The 18,066-nt window shown below is 44.3% G+C and overlaps 1 protein-coding gene across 2 annotated transcripts in view; it reads left to right on the top strand.

The window, feature by feature from the left end:
• The first annotated feature begins 5,807 nt into the window (after window positions 1-5,807).
• Window positions 5,808-18,066, top strand: part of nek7 (NIMA-related kinase 7) — a 51,207-nt gene continuing 38,948 nt past the window's right edge. Inside the window, exon 1 of one of the 2 annotated variants that reach the window (XM_076015967.1) lies at window positions 5,808-6,200. The gene's annotated coding sequence lies outside the window, so the exon portion shown is untranslated. The remainder of the gene's footprint in view (window positions 6,201-18,066) is intronic. The other variant, XM_076015966.1, reaches the window with a different exon arrangement.

The following is an 18,066-nucleotide window of genomic DNA, read 5'->3' as shown; positions in this document are numbered from 1 at the left end:
AAACATATTTTCAATTCCATTCCATTCCAAGATATGCTGTTAATCATTGCATATTTATCAATTTCCATTTCAGTGTGATAATCCATCTGTGCAGGAGCACAAACAAACAAGTCTCATTGACTCTAAATGCCGTTCTCTGTGGACCACGACTCTGCACGTGCCGCCAGGGCCGTGCGCTGCCTGCCATTCAAGTGTTTTCTCACAAGCATTGCACACCTCTAACACAGCTGCTAGCCTGAGGAAACATTAAAAACCAGATATCAGTAGTGTCTGGGTGTCTCAGTGGGGATGAAGTAAAACACCAACTTGTTTCAAGCGTCTGGCATAAGGTCTGATTTTATTTTGGACAGCACAGAACCACAGGCCACCTGTTGCTGAACTCATGTTTGAGATGTTCGACCCCATCTATCTATCTATCTATCTATCTATCTATCTATCTATCTATCTGTCTGTCTGTCTGTCTGTCTATCTATCTATCTATCTGTCTGTCTGTCTGTCTGTCTGTCTGTCTGTCTGTCTATCTATCTATCTATCTATCTGTCTGTCTGTCTATCTATCTATCTGTCTGTCTGTCTGTCTATCTATCTGTCTATTTATCTATCTATCTATCTATCAGCACACACATACACGCATAAATACATATGTATGTATGTATGTATGTACAATATGTATGTATGTATGTACAGTATGTATGTATGTATACAGAGTCACATACAGATTTTAACACAGTCCATAAATACATATATACATTTATTTGTGTGTATACATATCTATGTATATGTATACATAGATATGTATAAATATATGTATATGTATATCAATATATAAATATTCTATGCAAATACATACATGTTTGAACTGCCTGTGACACTATGATCTGCATGAAGCCAAGCTTGCAAGAACCGAGGAACTTCTTCTTCTTCTGCAGTGAGTTTTGTTGATCTTTCCGTGATGACAACAAAGAACGCGCAGGGAGTTGCGTAAACACACTTTGCATCCTGACAAATTTTTGTGCGTCACAGCCGTTCTTCGCACCATCGCAGGTGAGTTTGTTTGGGTGCTAAGAAACCAGCATGTCGATACTTCCTGCCGCACGTCCGCAGGTAGGTGCGCGCCACGTGCAAATTCACACTGAGGGGTGAACGGAGGATGAGGTTGGTGTTGAGATAAAAAGAGAAAAAAAAAAAAATCCAGGGAAGTTTTCCCGCCGCCGCCGCCGCCGCCGCCACCGTGTGCACTTGCAGGCGCGCACTCAACCTTAGGCACGTTCACACATACATAACAACACGTTTTGCACACGCACGGTGACAGGCGACAGGGTCAAAACAAAGTATGGAATAATCACTGAGGCATAGGCCACACCTGCACTTTACGCCGTGGCCTGATAGTGTTGTTCCCCATTGTCACCACCCGTACGCATGAGTGTGTGTGCGTGTGCGTGTGTGTGTGTGTGTGTGTGTACGCACACACGTGTGCTAGCTTGTGCTTGTGATATTCTGCCAGTTCCGCCTCGGTTCCCTTCTCTCATTGCTAGGCGCCTTTTTAACCTCAACTCACACACCAAACACCATGCTACACAAACACACACACACACACACACACACACACAGGAGGATGTCAGAGAGGTGACGATGTGAATGAGACACTACTAAAGTGTGATGCCAGTGAATTCACTGTGTGTGTGTGTGTGTGTGTGTGTGTGTGTGTGTGTGTGTGTGTGTGCGTGTGTGTGAGACACTGAGGCCCCGATGCTTGATCCAAGGCAGGTGGACAGTTTCTCTTCACTGGGTGTTTGCCAAGACAAGGAACACACCAGCACACAATGGAGACACACAAGGAGGTGGTGAAAAAGGCACTTTTTCCAGAGTGATTTGGGCTGAAACGATATGCTGTTTTGTCAGTTTTGTCCTTCAAATTATCACAGACAATCTCTCCTGTGCCTCATTTGTGCTCTCCGCACGCCATTAATCCTTTATTTCTTTGTTCTGCTGTTATTCTATATTTACAGGGTTCCCTTTTTTTGTTGTTGTTGTGCGACGACTCGCATCTAGACAACCTTGAAAATTCTGCGATCAAGGCTGATAACCACCGGTTGCAATTGCGCTTTGAAGACAAAACAACATTAATTAGTGCATAAAATGGAAATGCGGGAGTCGTGCGCGTGCCGCATCCAGGTTCGCCCGGGTACACGAGGAGCAAGACAAGGTTTCATACATATTTCCGTCTGTAATCCATCTCCCTTCCCCTCTGAAAGCTCCGCTCCCTGAGATACACAAACAGGAGGCTCGTCTGCATTGATTCGGCATGTTTCAGCGTGTGACAGGTCATCTTTGTACTGGGAGAGTGTAACCTCTCAGTTCTTGCTAAACCTTCAGGATGCTCGCAGCTCCTCTCCCCTCCATCTGCTGGTCCCTATGAAGTCTGCACCCGATCACAGGAGCTTTGACTGCAGCTTCTGTCTCTACCACGCTGCAGTCATACCTAACCCCTGAGCCAGATCAACAACGCTGAGGGAAATAAAAAAGACACGAGTGAAAACATCAACATCCACCTCCCCTTTTTAAGTGATTAAGGTGCACTTTTAGCCCCCGGGTGCTGTGTTTCCGCATATTTAAATGAAAACTCAGGTGTCAGGAGTGCTGAAATGTGTATGTGTTGAAGCCAACAAAAAGAAAATTAACTATTGTGCAGGCGCTGCAAAAAAAAAAAAAAAAAAATCCCTATAGAGCTTGTTTACAGTATTGCTTCTGACTGCAAGTTCCAACTTTTGGGTTTTTCATATTGATTATCTAAATAATTTAAAATTAGTTTTCAATTGTAGTTTGCTCATGTATTTCTCAATTCCAACACACAGTCTTAAACCAAACAAGGCTTCAGTGACTTCATTGGTCCAAATAAAACTCCCATTAAATTACACTTGAAAACTCTTGTGTATCTATATATGCACAGTATGTATGTAAACATATAAACACACATGTATGTATGTATGTATGTATGTATTTATGTATGTATGTATGTATGTATGTATGTATGAACGTATGTACACATGTGTAAATCTAATATGCATGCATACACATGTGTACCTACATTTTTGTATATTATATAGACATATACTGTATATGTGTGTATATTTACATGTATGGGAGCAAGAGTCTGTTCCATCCAACCCATCACAGTTAAATGTTACATTTACAGTAGAAATGTTCAGAGGTGGCTCTGCTAATGCAGTGTTTGAATCATCCTTGTTTCCCCTGGAGGGAAAACCTCTTCTCTCCTGGTTACCTGCGAGCGACACACAGCAAGTTTGAAGGGGAAGCAGACGGAGCAGACGTGGTTCCTTCCCCTTATGCTAAAAGATATCCCCGAATCAAAAGGACATTCCCTCTGTTAAATAAACAATATCAGCAAAAAGACCACAAAAAGTTTTCTGCCGATTTAAGGCAGCGGATCAGTGGAGGGAGCCACTTTTAGAACGGTAGGAATTCAATGCGATTATTAAACAGTTTTCCCACCAAACAGATGTGGAGGCATATGTGTTGAACTAGAGGATCTCTGGGTGCTGCTACCCTCACAGTCTGATGCATTACTTTTCATCCATCCATCTAATTATTCCCTCAGAAACCTGAAATTTGAAGATACAAAAGACCGTCCCTATCTGTCACTGAGCGCCATTGATCTTATTGAAAGAAAATGTGGGCGTAGAGAAAACCCAATATAACTCATGCCATTAAATTCCACACAGCATTATTCACACACGGAATTGACAGATTTCTGTGAGACGTTTCTTTTAATCTTCAACTGTTGTCGGAGGGGAAGGGGGAGGGGGGGGGGAATCCTACACGCCAGGCATCTCTCCCTTTTCCATATTTGCAGTGAGGTTAACAAAAAAGGCTATTGAAGTGAGGAGGGGGGAGGGGGGGGGGACACACACAACCCCACCTAACTTGTTGATTATTAACACCGGGGATGGGAAGAAGACAGACGTGTTTCCTGTGCATCAGCAGTGTTTGAATTGTCAGTGTGAAATCAGCGCCGAAGCTTTTATCAGAGAAACGTAAGCTGATCAATTCCGGATGCTCTGGCTGTCCAAGCGAGCCAATCTGCAAAGAAACACTTCTCTTTCTTTTGGTCGATAAAGTCTCATGATATTCCAGAGTACAGATTGTGAGCGCATTCCGCTGGGATGTGTAAGTTGCCTGCATGCATGTGTGTGTAATGATTTTGTATTTGTGCGTATTGAAGTGTGCGCCGGCAACCGTGTGTGTTCAGCAGAATCCATTAGCTGTGTTGCTCTGTCTCTGCGACTGCTGTCAACCTCAGTGCCATATTATGCATTAGCATATTGAAGCATACGAGTCACTTCAACTTCCTTGACATTTTTTTGATATTCTGCCACATTTCATGGGTGAGGCGAGCCTGCATACTGAGAATTTCAAATTAGGTCCCCCCCCGACCCCCCCGTGTCAACATAGAATACGAGATGGAAGAGGAGATTTCCACACCCTCAGATCTGTGCAACATTTCTATTATTTCTATTATACATTTAAAATTAGGCTTGGCCTTAGAGTATGCTGTATTTAACAATGAATAGGCAGGGAAAACACTGGTAGTATGTAGTACACATGTGCACACAGTAGCGGACCTCAGCAAAATTTAGGTCCAATATTAACAATATGAAATTTAGTTATTATTTAATGAAAGTAGTAATAATACTGTGTAAAATTATGTTATATTTGGAATCACAGGAAGTGGCCCAATGCAAAAGCTTACATTAATAAAATAAGGGGACGTATAGCTGATGGATTTTACTGATGTTTTCCTACATATATTTTTCAAATAAAACCAAAACAAAGAATTACATTCACAACAATATTTGTTTGTTATCGTATATATTACTAGAAAAATGATGTTATATATTAAGGGCAAGAGTTTGTATTAGCTAATGATTAATGCATCGATTATAGATATGTTATATATAATGTTTGGCATGCCTGTGTACACACACACACACACACCCACACACACACACACATATATATATATATATATATACATCAGGAAACCTAGAGCAGACACACGTTCTGAACTATTGAAGATGTGCAGTGACATAATAAAGTGGCCGCTCTACAAAAATAGCTACTCTTTATGTAAATACAAATAACAGTTGCCTTCAAAAACAAAACAAAACAAAACAAAACATAACATAACATAACAAACGATGCATTGTATTTTTTTTGTTTTTTTTTAAAGATTGTAATGTCTTTTAAATTTTATTGAAAATCTAAATTACACTTACATTAAGCTTAATGTTAGAGCTTTCACAATAATTTTGCAAAATGCAAAGGTTCCTCTACATAGACAAAATGTGGTTGAAAAAATATTAAGAAGCTGATGAGAGAAACCTTTTTCAGTGATTCCAGGTCAAAGGTCAAAGAGGACCGAAAGACATCAAGATTGGATCTTGAATATTTAAATTTACTGGTGCGTATAGAGAATCAAACCAATAAGGGGATAAAGCTTGAGAGGTCAAGACGCACTTGTCTGGCGTTTACCGGTCTTGCGAGGCAACATCGTCCGAATTTCAAATAACAACACAAAACAACTGAAACAACTAAAACAGTCTTTCATCAAGGTCCGAACCAAAGTGGCCACGAAGCAACCAAGTGTACAGTCGCAAAAAAACAAAAACAAAACTTGAGGCGATTCACTTTCAAAGGGGCCCAAATTGCGTAAAGACTGCGCACTTTCTCCGTTGAATCTCGCGGTATTTGACACGCTCGCTCCACTCTTTGACACTCGCCCCTCCCCTCCGGGCCCTGGGAATGCTGGGTTGTTTACATTGCTGGCACAACGGGTCAGGAGAGCGCCGATGAGAGGGGCCTAGTGGTGGAGAGACAGCCCGAAAACAAGCTCACATCCCGACCGCCTTTACAACACTGGGCTCTCTCTGCGCGGAAAGGAAAAAAAAGAAGGAGGAGAAGAAGCAGAAGAAGAAGCAGAAGAAGAAGAAGAAGCGCCTCGAGAGCTAAGGCGACAGTGCCACGCAAGAGGAGAGAGAGAGAGGCCCACCGACACGAGTTTTCTGGGGCGACCTTGGACAGAAAGGGAAAGTCAAAAACCCAGACGACCGCCATCGACATCCGAGGAGGAAACTTTGAGCGTGAAGAAGGAACAGCTTAGCAACAGAGTCCCACTTCCTGGTAAGAGCCGAGACACCGTTAGCCGCCTGTCAACATGTTAAACTGCACTTGGCGTCGGACGACAATCGCCCCCCTCCTCCCTTTTAACGCATTTTAAGTCTGTTCCGAGGCACCGGGCTTTGTCGGCGGGTCGTCGCGAACCACAATCCACGGATTCAGCCCGTTTCGACTCGCACACGCCGACTTTACACCCACTTGAAAAAGTTTTTGCCAAGTTCGCAAGCTAACTGTAGCCTAGCCTGCTAGCCGACTAGCACGTCCCATGCCGCTGTTGCTGCCACACTGGCACTGCTGGCAACTGGTTAAAAGAATGCTCACGTTGACTCAGACTTAGAATGGTGTTTCCTACGGCTTGCACAACTTTATCGGGACCCAAACGGAGCTTCCGCGGTGTATATTTGAGAGAGGGGGTGTGGGGGGGTGGCTTGCGATATTACTCGCTGCCTCGTGTGTTTTGCTACAGCGTTCCAGGGATATTTCTCTATTAACTTCTACGGAGAATAATGACTTTCTTGGCGGGCCTTTGTAGTCGGTAATGCATTTTTAAAGATGCGATCAAGTGTCGGTGTTGCCTTACACCTGAAGTGCCTTCCGTTTTGTCGCTCCAGCCAGGAGTTGGACTTGTGTTTGTTGCTCACAAGTTGTTTGTGACATTTAGTCCCTGCATTCCCTGCATTGAATCAGCAGAAGTAAAAACAAAACAAAACAAAACCCCCACAGGTATACATCTTAAGCCATATTATGCTTTATGCTGGCTTACAGTCGTGTGATTTGGCAAACCACAGTGTTTCACTGTCTGGGTTTCACTCAGCTGTTCACGCTGAATTACAAAACAGGTAAAGTTGATCCAAATCCTGGGTTGTTTTTTTTCCCGTGTTCTTTTTTTGTAGTGCTGACCAACCTTTAAGTGTCAAATGTGACAGAGGCCCGGTGGGAGAGTGTTTCCCCCTGGGAGGACCCAAGTTGGTCACAGATTCTACCTAAAATGCAATTTAAAGGGTGCACAAACCAGTTTCCTCCTTTTGTTGGCACTGCAAAGGATTGTGTCAGGGAAGTAATTTGACCGCAAAAACCTATTCTGGATTATAAAACGAAGAAGAAGCAAATTAATGATGACGGGAATAGCAAGAAAAGTCCCACATGCTTTCACACCTTAGTCCCCTTAAGTTAACACCAAAAAGGTTGTACCCCCATCTGACACATTTGATTTTTTTCTTTAACCACTGAATTAGTTTCACATACTACAATAGTATAACACTGAAAAAATATCAAATCAAATTTATTTATAGAGCACATTTTAAACAACAAAGTTTCCTGTCATAAGAGACGACAACACTGAAAAAAATACATGCGATCTTTAGAACCAATTATTATCAATAATTGGTTGGTTGGAAAAAACAAAACAAATGCTGTTTAAGATCCAGGTATTCTTTTTTTTTTTTGCCACCATTTCATTTCAGTTATTTTAAATGATAAGGAAAACACATGAATGAATCCTTATCTGACACATTCTATTTTTTTCAGTCACGTATGATGACACCAACCCAAGGGAATGCACTGTCCGATCAGTGTGCCCACACAATGCCACCCTTTGTATCAGACCATGTTCTGCTGTCTGTGCTACCAAGCAGTTCACCATTAAATCAGTGGCAAATTGAATCATTTGAAACAAATTGCTTCAGGGTTAAGTGTTAATTGCTTGTAATCACCTTCTCCAAATGAAGTGTTTGTTTCATTGTGTTAAATGCCACAAGGGTTGTAGTTTGATAGCAGTAGAGAAGATTTGTAAAGTTTTGTTGTTGTTTCTTTATGCCGGTAGCTGGAAAAACAAAGTTTATTTAAAGGAAATATAAATGAAAAGAAACATCTTTTGACAAATCTTTTCTTGAGTAACTCACTGTTGGTTAATTAACAGGGGTGTCAGACTCAAACATACACTGGGCCGCAATGTGAAACTTGGACAAAGTGGCCAACGTTGATATTTATTGAAAAAATCCTCCTCCAGATACAACAGAGAGCACGTTTTGCTTCAACCTGAATACGGAACAAGCAAAGCTTAATGCTGTGCATTAAATAACTTCATGTTGCACACATGCAAAATGCAATCTCATTTTACAAAACTCATCAAAATAAATAAAATGTAAAAAAAAAAATATATATTTGCAGCCGTTTGATTTAAATTTCAATAGTAATCTTTTTCCATGGGCCAATAATAAATTTAGAAATAAAATAACAACAATAAACCAATGAAGTTCTAATAACAATGTCCTTCAATTAACGTCCCGTCCTGATTGACCTGCCCAAATACCAGCAGAGAATTCTGCAGTGGGTTTGGTGTTGGTCTTGTGGGCCGCATATAATGACACTGCGGGCCAAATGTGGCCCCACGGGCCAGAGTTTGACACGATTCTCGCTGCACCTAATCGCTGCTGCAACCGCAGGTCCGTTTGGACTTGAGTGCTTTTTATTTTTTTCTTAATGAAGAGGCAAAATAATCAAAGAGCTGTGACATAGAGACACGGTAGACATCACAGCAAGCAAGTAGAACAAAACGTTTAAGGACACAGGCCCGTCGCTGCTGCTGCTGCTGCTCGTCCTCGCTGTGGGTCACACGCAGGTTGAAACCGGTCGCTCTCCCTTCCTCTCTCTCTCTCTCTCTCCATCTATCACAGCCAAATAATCCAGACATCCTCCCATCGCGTTTGGCTGCGCTGCAGAGGGGATGATTCAGACAGGAGTTAGTGGGAACCGACATACCTTGTTGACCCAATTATTACTCACTTCTCTGTTGCCACACTCGATGAGCGTCAAAAGACAACAGGCTGGAGTCTGCCAGCGTCATCAGGTGGTGATGGAGACGTACACCAGCTGGCGCTGTGAAGTTGACTATCAAGGAACGTGTCATGAACCGGATGATCAGCAAATGGTTGCCAAGTGTTTGCATCAGTCTCTGCGTTTAGGGAGTTCTGCCAGTTATAGCCGGCGCTTTTGAATTCCGAGAGATGGAAGGTGAATTGCTTTTGACAGGCTTTGGCGAAATTTATTATCATCACGCCTCGCTTCATTGTCGGGGGTTAAAGGGAAAAAAAGAAGAAGAAGAAGAAGAAAAAGGCCAGGCGAGGGTTTGAGTGAAAGTGACAATTAGTGAAAAAAGAAAAAATAGAAAAAAACAAAACTTCAAAGAAAAATTGTAAAAAAATATATATATATATATATATTTTTTTGTACTGGAATTGAGGTACTGGTAATAATATTCTCAAATGAGAAGGAGAAGCAGAAAGCACAAGACTCTCGCTGGGATTCAGTCTGGGATCACATGCGAACACATTGGCAAATGTATCTTGGCGCCTCTGAGAATGTGTTTGTTTTATGACAACTGGACGCTCACACAGAGAAAACCCCCATTCATTCATTCATTCATTCACTCACTCACTCACTCACTCACTCGTCCAGACAAAATCCTGCTGCACCGCGAGCAGCAGTGATTTAACGCATCGGAATTTACCAAAGCGCCGCATCCTGTGAGCGTTTCCTGTTTTGTCCCCCCGGAGCTCCCCCCCCACTCCCCCCACACACCCAACCCTCTCGCCCCCACTCTCCCTCCCCCCTGCCGCTGGATTAAAGATCAGATGAGACATTTGTCATCTGACCACTTTAAAACAGTCATCTCGCCTCTGGGGCCGAACAAAGAGCAAAAACTGTTAGCTCCTTTTTTCTCTTCCCCCCCCCCCATCTCTCTCTCCCTCTCTGCAGAACGTATTTGAAGGAAAATGCCTCCTCGGGCCATTTTCGAGCTACATTAGGCGCTGTCTTTCTCATGATGTCAAAGACCTCGGCCGGGGAAAAAGGTAACGCGCTGAGGCCGAGGACACTGGCCCCCGCGCCGCAGAGCGCACTCTTCGCCATCAGTTGTTGGCCGGACGGCATAAAACTCAGATAGACGGTGGGGCCAAAATGTAAAACTTGGACAAAGCCGCTGGGCCAGAATTAAAATCTGTTGGAAAAAAAAGTCTTCCTCCAGAAATAACAGTGAACCTTTTTTTAAAATGGACCCACACAAGTTTTGCTCCAAGAATCATAAGCCTATTTTTCATTTGCAGCCTTCTGATTTAAATTTCAACAGTAACCTTTTTCCATCAGTTAATAATAATTATAATAAGTACTTGTATTTATATAGCGCCTTTGAAGGAACCCAAGGTCGTTTTACAAAGATGACAAAACAAAGAAAAAACACAACAGGGAGAGGACCTGAGCCTAATCTGGAGAGGCCAAGGAGAAGAGGTGTGCGGTAATGCATTTAAAAATAAAATAATAACTATAAACCAATGAAGTTATAATAATAATAATATCCTTCAATGAACGTCCTGCCCTGATTAGCCTGCCCAAATAGCAGCAGAGCATTCTGGGATTTGTAGTATCAGTGGTACATGTGCTGTATTATGATAGCTCCAGCAGTGATTTTGTATTGGCCTCCCAGGCCAAATATAATGACGCCGTGGGCCAAATGTGGCCCGCGGGCCAGAGGTTGACACATTTTTTTGCTGCACTTAACACGCCGATGCAAACGCAGGTCCGTTTGGACTCGAGTGCTTTTTGTTTTTTCTTAATGATAAGGCAAAATAATCAAAGAGCCGTAACATAGAGACGCAGTGGACATCACTGCGAGCAACTGCAATAAAACGTTTAAGGACGCAGGCCGAATTTGGCCCGCGGGCCAGAGTTTGACACCCATGGCATAAAAGCATAAAAAGGCGTTTGCTTCAGACAAGCCCTTTTCCTTCCTCAGCCTCTGCTTCCTCGGAGTTTACAGCGAGGTCTTGGCCCGGTGTGAACGTCTCATCCTCTCTCTCTCTCTCTCTCTCTCTCTCTCTCTCTCTCTCTCTCTCTCTCTCTCTCTCTCTCCCTCTCTCGTGCAACAGCCAGCCAGTCAATATATTTTATCTCTCCACATCCATCTCCCCCGCGTAACGTTACGAAAGGGTCACCCGTGTCTCAAGCAGTCGAACATCCTTGAAGGATGCCTCGCGGCTCCTCGTGTCACGTGAAAGTTTTTAATTTCGCTGCCGACTACAAAGACATGCAAACACGAAAATTGCTGACCCTTAAGACCCCCCCCCCCCTCTTCCGCCTCCCCCGTTCCAGTCTGGTGAAGTGTCCACGCCCCTAGGTCGGCGAATGCCACGGCCACACAGCAGCAGTCGGTGGTTTCGCTGCCAACCGAGTGCAGCGAGGGGTTACGTTCCTGAAGATTTTTTTTGCTGCTTTTCTTTCCCTCCTTAGCCCTAAAATGCTGCTTTCCGTGGGTAAAAAAAATAAATAAAAAAAATCCATAAGCGAGGGTGTTGTGAACTTATCGAAGGAACGTTTTAATTAAAGCGCTGCTGTATGCGCAATGTTTGCAGTAAATAAGCCTGGAGGTAGAAACAACGATTAAACAAAAAGATGAAAGAGGAGGCTTAAATTTGTTCTAAGTGCAGCCCTGGAAAGGTTAAGACAACACAACAGCGTTGGCCAACGTTTAAAGTAATGTTGTGTGGCTGCCAGCGGATACCGTCGCCATCGCTGCTGGGAAGTTATTCAGACGCTGCAACAGCATTTTGTCTGTCTTTTGTGTGCACATGTATCGTCATTTAAAAAAAAAAAAAAAATCGCTTTTGCAAGTGTTTTAAACATTTATGAGGTTTATAAATTAAGAATTGATATTTTAATATTGTGAAAAAAGTTCACGTATTGGTCCCTAATAAATCCCATTTATCTCCTTAAATTCATTGTTTCCAACTTTTTTTTTTAAACCGGAATTCTGTTCCCCCCCCCCCCCCGTGTTCAGTTCATTGTATTGAACGTCATGCTTCAGTATATGAACTGTGTGTGCGGGCCGCTGCTGCTCATTGTGGATAAGCTGCTGCTGTGTGGTCCGATCCTGAACACGGCTATGAAATCCATGTTGGCATGTTGTGAACTGCGCTGGAACACAACGTTTTCTCTCTCTCTCTCTCTCTCTCTCTCTCTCTCTCTCTCTCTCTCTCTCTCTCTCGCTCTCTCCCCCCCCCCCCACCCCCCACACACAGGAGATCACTCTCCGATCGTCCCTCTCCATCTCTTTTGATTACCCGCACGCGAAAAGAAAAAAAAAAGAGCACAAATCCCTCAGGATACCCGATTCGCTTTCACGGCGTAATTACAAGATGCTGAATGCCAGTGTAAACAGCACATCAGTGGCGGTGACACTGTGCATTTGTCATGAGAGGAGACAAAAGCGGGATGAGTTTGCGCTCGCGAACGGGACGAGGGGAGGAAGTCGTTTTGCGTGTTTGTGTTTGTCTGTGTGTGTGTGTGTGTGTGTGTGCGTGTGTGTGTGTGTGCGCTGGCTTGCGCTATGGGCGTTTGTTCCAGCCCCTCGTCTCAAATGAGCCTTAATGCTTCACGCGGGATTGGCTGCAGAGGAGAGCATCCTGGTCTTTGACAGTCTCTGTCGCACTCTCGCTGACTTTTACCATTTTCTTAAAGTTCCTGCTTCGGTTGCGGCGTCGGGACCAGCTGATTCATTTCCTTTATTAATCATTTTTCCCCCCAGAAGCCTCGTCGCGAATGTATTCCAGAGCGTTCCAGCTGTTTTCAATGCATCGCCGTCATTTCAACTCCTTCAGATTTGCGTCACTGGCGGCGGCAGGAGTCGGGGGCGAGGGGGGGGGAGAGAGAAAACAGAAAACCAATTTGTTCCTTTCCCGTCATTCCGCTTCCCATAGCCTCGTTTGGGTCCGGGGGACATTTTCACCACGCCCCACCCCACCACCCCACCCCCCTCCCCCCAACTCTCGGTCCCGTGTTCTCCGTGCTGCGGCACCCTGACTCACGGCAGCCTTCCATCCCTCCCCTGCTCGCTGGGTTCTGGCCCGGGGCTTAGAGAGGGCTGCTGCGGGGGGCTCGGGGGCATGGAGGACGGAGAGGAGTCATAATGAAAAGCTCCCCTCCCTCCCTCCTCCTCCTCCTCCTCCTCCTCACCCCTCTCCCGCTGCCCAGCCTGCCCTCTGGCCCCGCTGCCTTCTGCACTCCTCTTTCAGCCTCCCATCCCTCTCTCTTTCCTGCCTCGCTGCCCCTCCTCCAAAGCCTTTATCCGCTCGTGCTGACCAGCTCCTCTTCCTCTCCTCTCTTCTCCTCTTTTTTCCTCCTGCCCTCTTCTGACTCAGCATTTTTTGTTCCAACTATGTCCAGACTTGTGTGTTAGTTTTGCGATTTGATGCTAGTTGGAGGCCTTCTGCGACTCCCACAAAGTGATGTTTTGACTTATCCTTTGCTTTGCAAACCTTCGTCCCGAACACTTGATTCTAGAACAGGCGTGGGCAAACATATCCCATAATATATTTTTCTGCGTCACTAAAACTCTCCATGGATTTCCTGCTGCTCCAGCCCACTCTGTCAAATTTTTAGAACCCATTCTGGCCCCACCAGTCAAAAAGTTGTTCTAGAATGTCCCATTTCCCCCCCTTACATTCAATTATTTGTAGAATCCTGCTACTAATAGATTTTTTTCTCAGGTTATTTTTTCCTGGCAGCCATGGCTGCAGATGAAGTGCACAAGTCTTCCTGCAACTCCTGTATCTGAGCTACTGTTTTCTTTACCGTCTCTTCAGCACAAATTCACTGCAAATTGAACTGCAGTTAAATGTCGTTTTTATCACATATTCTTTTTCACCGGCGTTTTCAAACCGTAGTATGTAATGTTTTCAGAAATTGTGACACACACACACACACACACACACACACACACACACACACACACACACACACACACACACAGACACACACACACACTCAAAATCCGCTGGTTGTGATGGTATTTTTTTGTTACGGCAGGCATTTCTTCAGTTTTTTGAAAACCACCTTCTGTGCTTTGGAAGGAAACCGTCAGTTTGGACATGATTGTTTTTTTCCGTCAGGCTGTAGTCAGAGGGCTTTAATAAGTTGCTGTCTGCAGCTCTCCATTTATTTATTTTTTGTAATTAACCGAGCACGGCTGCTTCGCTGCAGCCCAGGATGGAGATGGAGAATAATGATCTTGTGTTGGCCGTAATGTGGGACCTTTAAAGAATGTGATGGACTGGGGGTCGCGTTATTTACAGGTTGCCGATAAATGGTCAAGTTTCCTTGTTACAGCTGACAGCTGCTGTTTTAGGGCTGACTACATCATACCGTTAAAACGATCTTTTTAACAGCCCCAAGTTGGCTGGAACCTTAGCACGAAAATATATCTACTGCAAACTCTGCGCTGCCCTCTCCCTCTCCTTCCTTCCTTCCCTCCCTCCCTCCCTCTTTCCCTTTCTTTCCCCTCCTGCTTCCTTTGACCGACTCTTTCACCAAAGTATTTTTGTAGGGAAGTCCCCCCCCCGCCCCAAAGCTCAATAGCTGTGCGCGGTGCAGAATTGGTGCTTATAAATGCTCAAAACCGACTTCTCACAAAATGACATTGGCAGGAGTCATTTTTGAATGAGTCCAATAAACCCGCTAAATCACAAATAGACTCGCCATCGCTATATCATTTCATTTGAAGGCATGTGTAAGTGTTAGTAGAGGGTAGCGCTGCATGATTAATCCGATCACAATCGCGATGTGACCTTGTGCAACTAAATAATGCACCAAAAGCTGCGATTTGCAATTTAAATGCACACGTGCGCCTCGGTAGCGGCGCAACCTTTGTGTCTGGGTGCAGCCGTCAGCTGCCGCTGTGTGTGTGTGTACCTGTGCGCACACACACAATGCGCATGCAGCGCGATCGGGAGCACGTCGGCGCCGAGTCGACACGCACCTCCCCTCCATGTCTTGTCTGTGGGGAGGATTTGGATTCAGGTCTTCAGGAAAGACAAACAGCGCTGCGCAAAAGTAAAGTGAAAAACTGAATTCATGCGATGATGTGGACACTTTGACTTTTATCCTCACAATCACAATCACTGCTTCTGGACTTGTCTTTTTTTGTTTATTTTTTTTTATTTATTTTTTTATTTTTTTACAGTTTTCGATATGTGTATATTTATGTATGTGTGTATACATATATATATATATATATATATATATACACATATATATATATATATTGCCCATACTTGATGTTGGACTACTTTACCAAATTGTGCTGCACTAGCAGTGGGTTAAAAAAAAAAAAAAAAAAATTGGCATCTGCTGAAAATACAGAATGGCTTCATCCAGTCGTAATCATCGCATGAATCGATTGAATTGTGTATCCTGCACAACATTTTCACTATAAATATATATATTCTCAAACCCAAGTGGGGAACCTGCCCACGAAGCTGCAACCCAGTTGAGAAATGCTGAGAGCTTAGAGCATCACACACGTTTAAATGAAACACAAGGATCTCCACACAATGAGGCCTTTGGTCAGTGCAGACTTTTGTGGGAGGCTGACACATGGTTCCCTCAGTGCTGGAAAACATCCTGCGAGCGCTCACATGATCACATGACCGTCTTTCATTTCACATTCCTGAACTTCCTCGTGTTTCCCTACGAAATCAAACGTATCAGGGCTTTCTGGTTAATTCAGCCTGATCATATCTATGTGAGCAGCTGTTGTGGGGTCTCTCTCTCTCTCTCTCTCTCTCTCTCTCTCTCTCTCTCTCTCTCTCTCTCTCTCTCTCTCTCTCTCTCTCTTTATTTATTTATTTATTTATTTACATTTTTTAATGCTAATCCTGCTTTTATATGCACTAGGGAAGCTATTATTCAAGCTTCTCTCACGCCTAGACAAAAACAAGAAGGCTTGTGGAGGGACCATACATGTTTTATGTGTTTGGGCCAGACTCGTTATCTTTAATCATTCATGCTAAGCATGTGCTAATGCATATAAATTGGTTTGATTAGTCCAGCCTCCGAATATTTGCCTGACTAAGGCTGCTAAACGAAGGCCTGCCTGTTAACACCAAGCAACACTGTGCAACGTTAAGATGGAGCTGCTATCAAAGAGAGGGAGGCTGTGAAGCGCTTGCAGTTCGAGTGCGCCGCAAGGAACCGTTGCGTACCAAACGCATACGGTAAACGTAAGAAGATAATGCAGCAATCATGTGGTAAACGTGATGCTATTTATACGTTTTATGGTTGGAGGGCAACGTGCTAGTAGGAATTCCCTCAGTGGTACATTACACAGAAGTCACTGTTGTTTGCACTTCAACGCCTACAATCAAAATTGCTGGACGGAATATATACAGATTATATAGTAAATACCAAGTCTCTGTTACAACATTGGCGGTGTGATATTTCAACAAGGGCTGCAACCAGCGTTTATTTTTGTTGCTCGACTGATCTATCAATTATTTTTTTCAACGAGTTGATTAGTCACGATTGTCCTCTTTATTTTCCAGCATCTATTTTGGACTTCTGTTTAACCCAGGGGTGGGCAAACTTTTTGACTGGTGGGGCCACTGATGGTTCTAAGATTTGAGCGAGGGGCCGGAGCAGGAGCAGATGGATGGACTGTTTTGTTGACCCACCTCATAAGAGGAAAAAACACATCATGGGATATGTAGAAAACGTGCTTTTATGTCAGTTGAAAATGAATAAAAGCAAAGTTACGAGAGTCAAAACGTTTCCCCACCTTTGGATTAAACGGTAATAAAAATATGAAAATGCAGTTTTGTAGTTTCTTGATTCATGATTTCTCCTTCAAGTCACTGTCGGAACCCCCCCCCCCCCGAGAACGCCCTTGAGTAACTTTGACACATTGTCATTGCTGTTGTTTAACAGATATGTGGAAGCATAAACACAAACAAAGACTAGACCGAGCATGTTATCACGGCCTTCCAATGATGCTGTTCATCAAGATCAGTTCTAAAGCTTTTACTTGGAAGATGGAATCTCCCTCCTTTTTCTTCCACTTCTACCCCTTCCCCTTCCAAAAAAGAAGAAATCTGATTTACCATTAGCGCGTGACGCGTTCACGTGTTTGTGAATGTAACATCCGGAATATTTTCTCCGGGTTTTTCAGGGAACAGACCGTAAACCCTAAACCGCTGCCAAAATACTCATCTGGGCTTAAGGTAATTAAAAAGTGAAGGAGGAAAAAAAAAGTGAAGAAGAAAGATGTTTAAAAATGAATCACGCCAAGTGTAGCCTTCGCCCGTTAGCCCCCTCGCTCCTTTCTCCAGCTGGGGGGGGGGGGTCCTCCGTACGTACCCAGGGCTTCACCCCACCCCCTCCTCTCTGCCCAGCCTGGCCCACAGTCAGTGGTCAGGCAGGCAGCCCGACACCCTGGGAGCAGCAGGAAGCAGCAGCAGCAGCCGCAGCAGCAGCAGCAGGGGTCGGGCCTGCATGGCGCTGCTGGCTGCCTCCCTCAGAAGTCCTGCCAAGCCGGGGATAAGAGACCTTTTGCCAGTGCGCCGTCGAGGCACCGAATAAAAATATTTTACAGACGTCTGAAGGCAGGAAGGAAGGCAAGGCAGTCGCTATACGGCCGACTCAGGGGGGTGGCGAGGAGCTAAAGGTTACTTTATGTGCAAAAACTGAGCGCATGCTAATGCATTTCCCCGTATTTATGTTAAAGAAAATGAGCCCTAAGTAAGACGGAGGAGAACGAGGGTGGAGTGGGGGTTGGGGGGGTGGGTTAATCAAGTAGCCCACAGGAGTCTGGGAATTACAGGATGTGGGTGTGCGGCAAAGTGAAAACGGAGATCGGGGATTGGCTGCGAGCAAAAAGAAAGGAAAAATTGGTTGATTTGATTGGGTTGTGTTTGAAGTTTGGCTGTGGTGGTGGTGGTTGGGTGGGGTTGGGAGTGGGGAATGGTGGGGGGGGGATCTAGTGGTATCCGCAGTGCACGCCTGGCAGGGTTCCAAACCAGCTCCGGCTTTGACAGTTTAACGGTGA

The sequence above is a fragment of the Nelusetta ayraudi genome, unplaced genomic scaffold (genome assembly GCF_046127955.1).
Source record: "Nelusetta ayraudi isolate G7.1 ecotype Tasmania unplaced genomic scaffold, CSIRO-AGI_Nayr_v1 ptg000205l, whole genome shotgun sequence".
In the NCBI taxonomy this organism is placed as follows: Eukaryota; Metazoa; Chordata; class Actinopteri; order Tetraodontiformes; family Monacanthidae; genus Nelusetta; species Nelusetta ayraudi.
The sequence above is the reverse complement of the archived record's forward strand: the minus strand, read 5'-3'. Positions and strand labels throughout refer to the sequence as shown.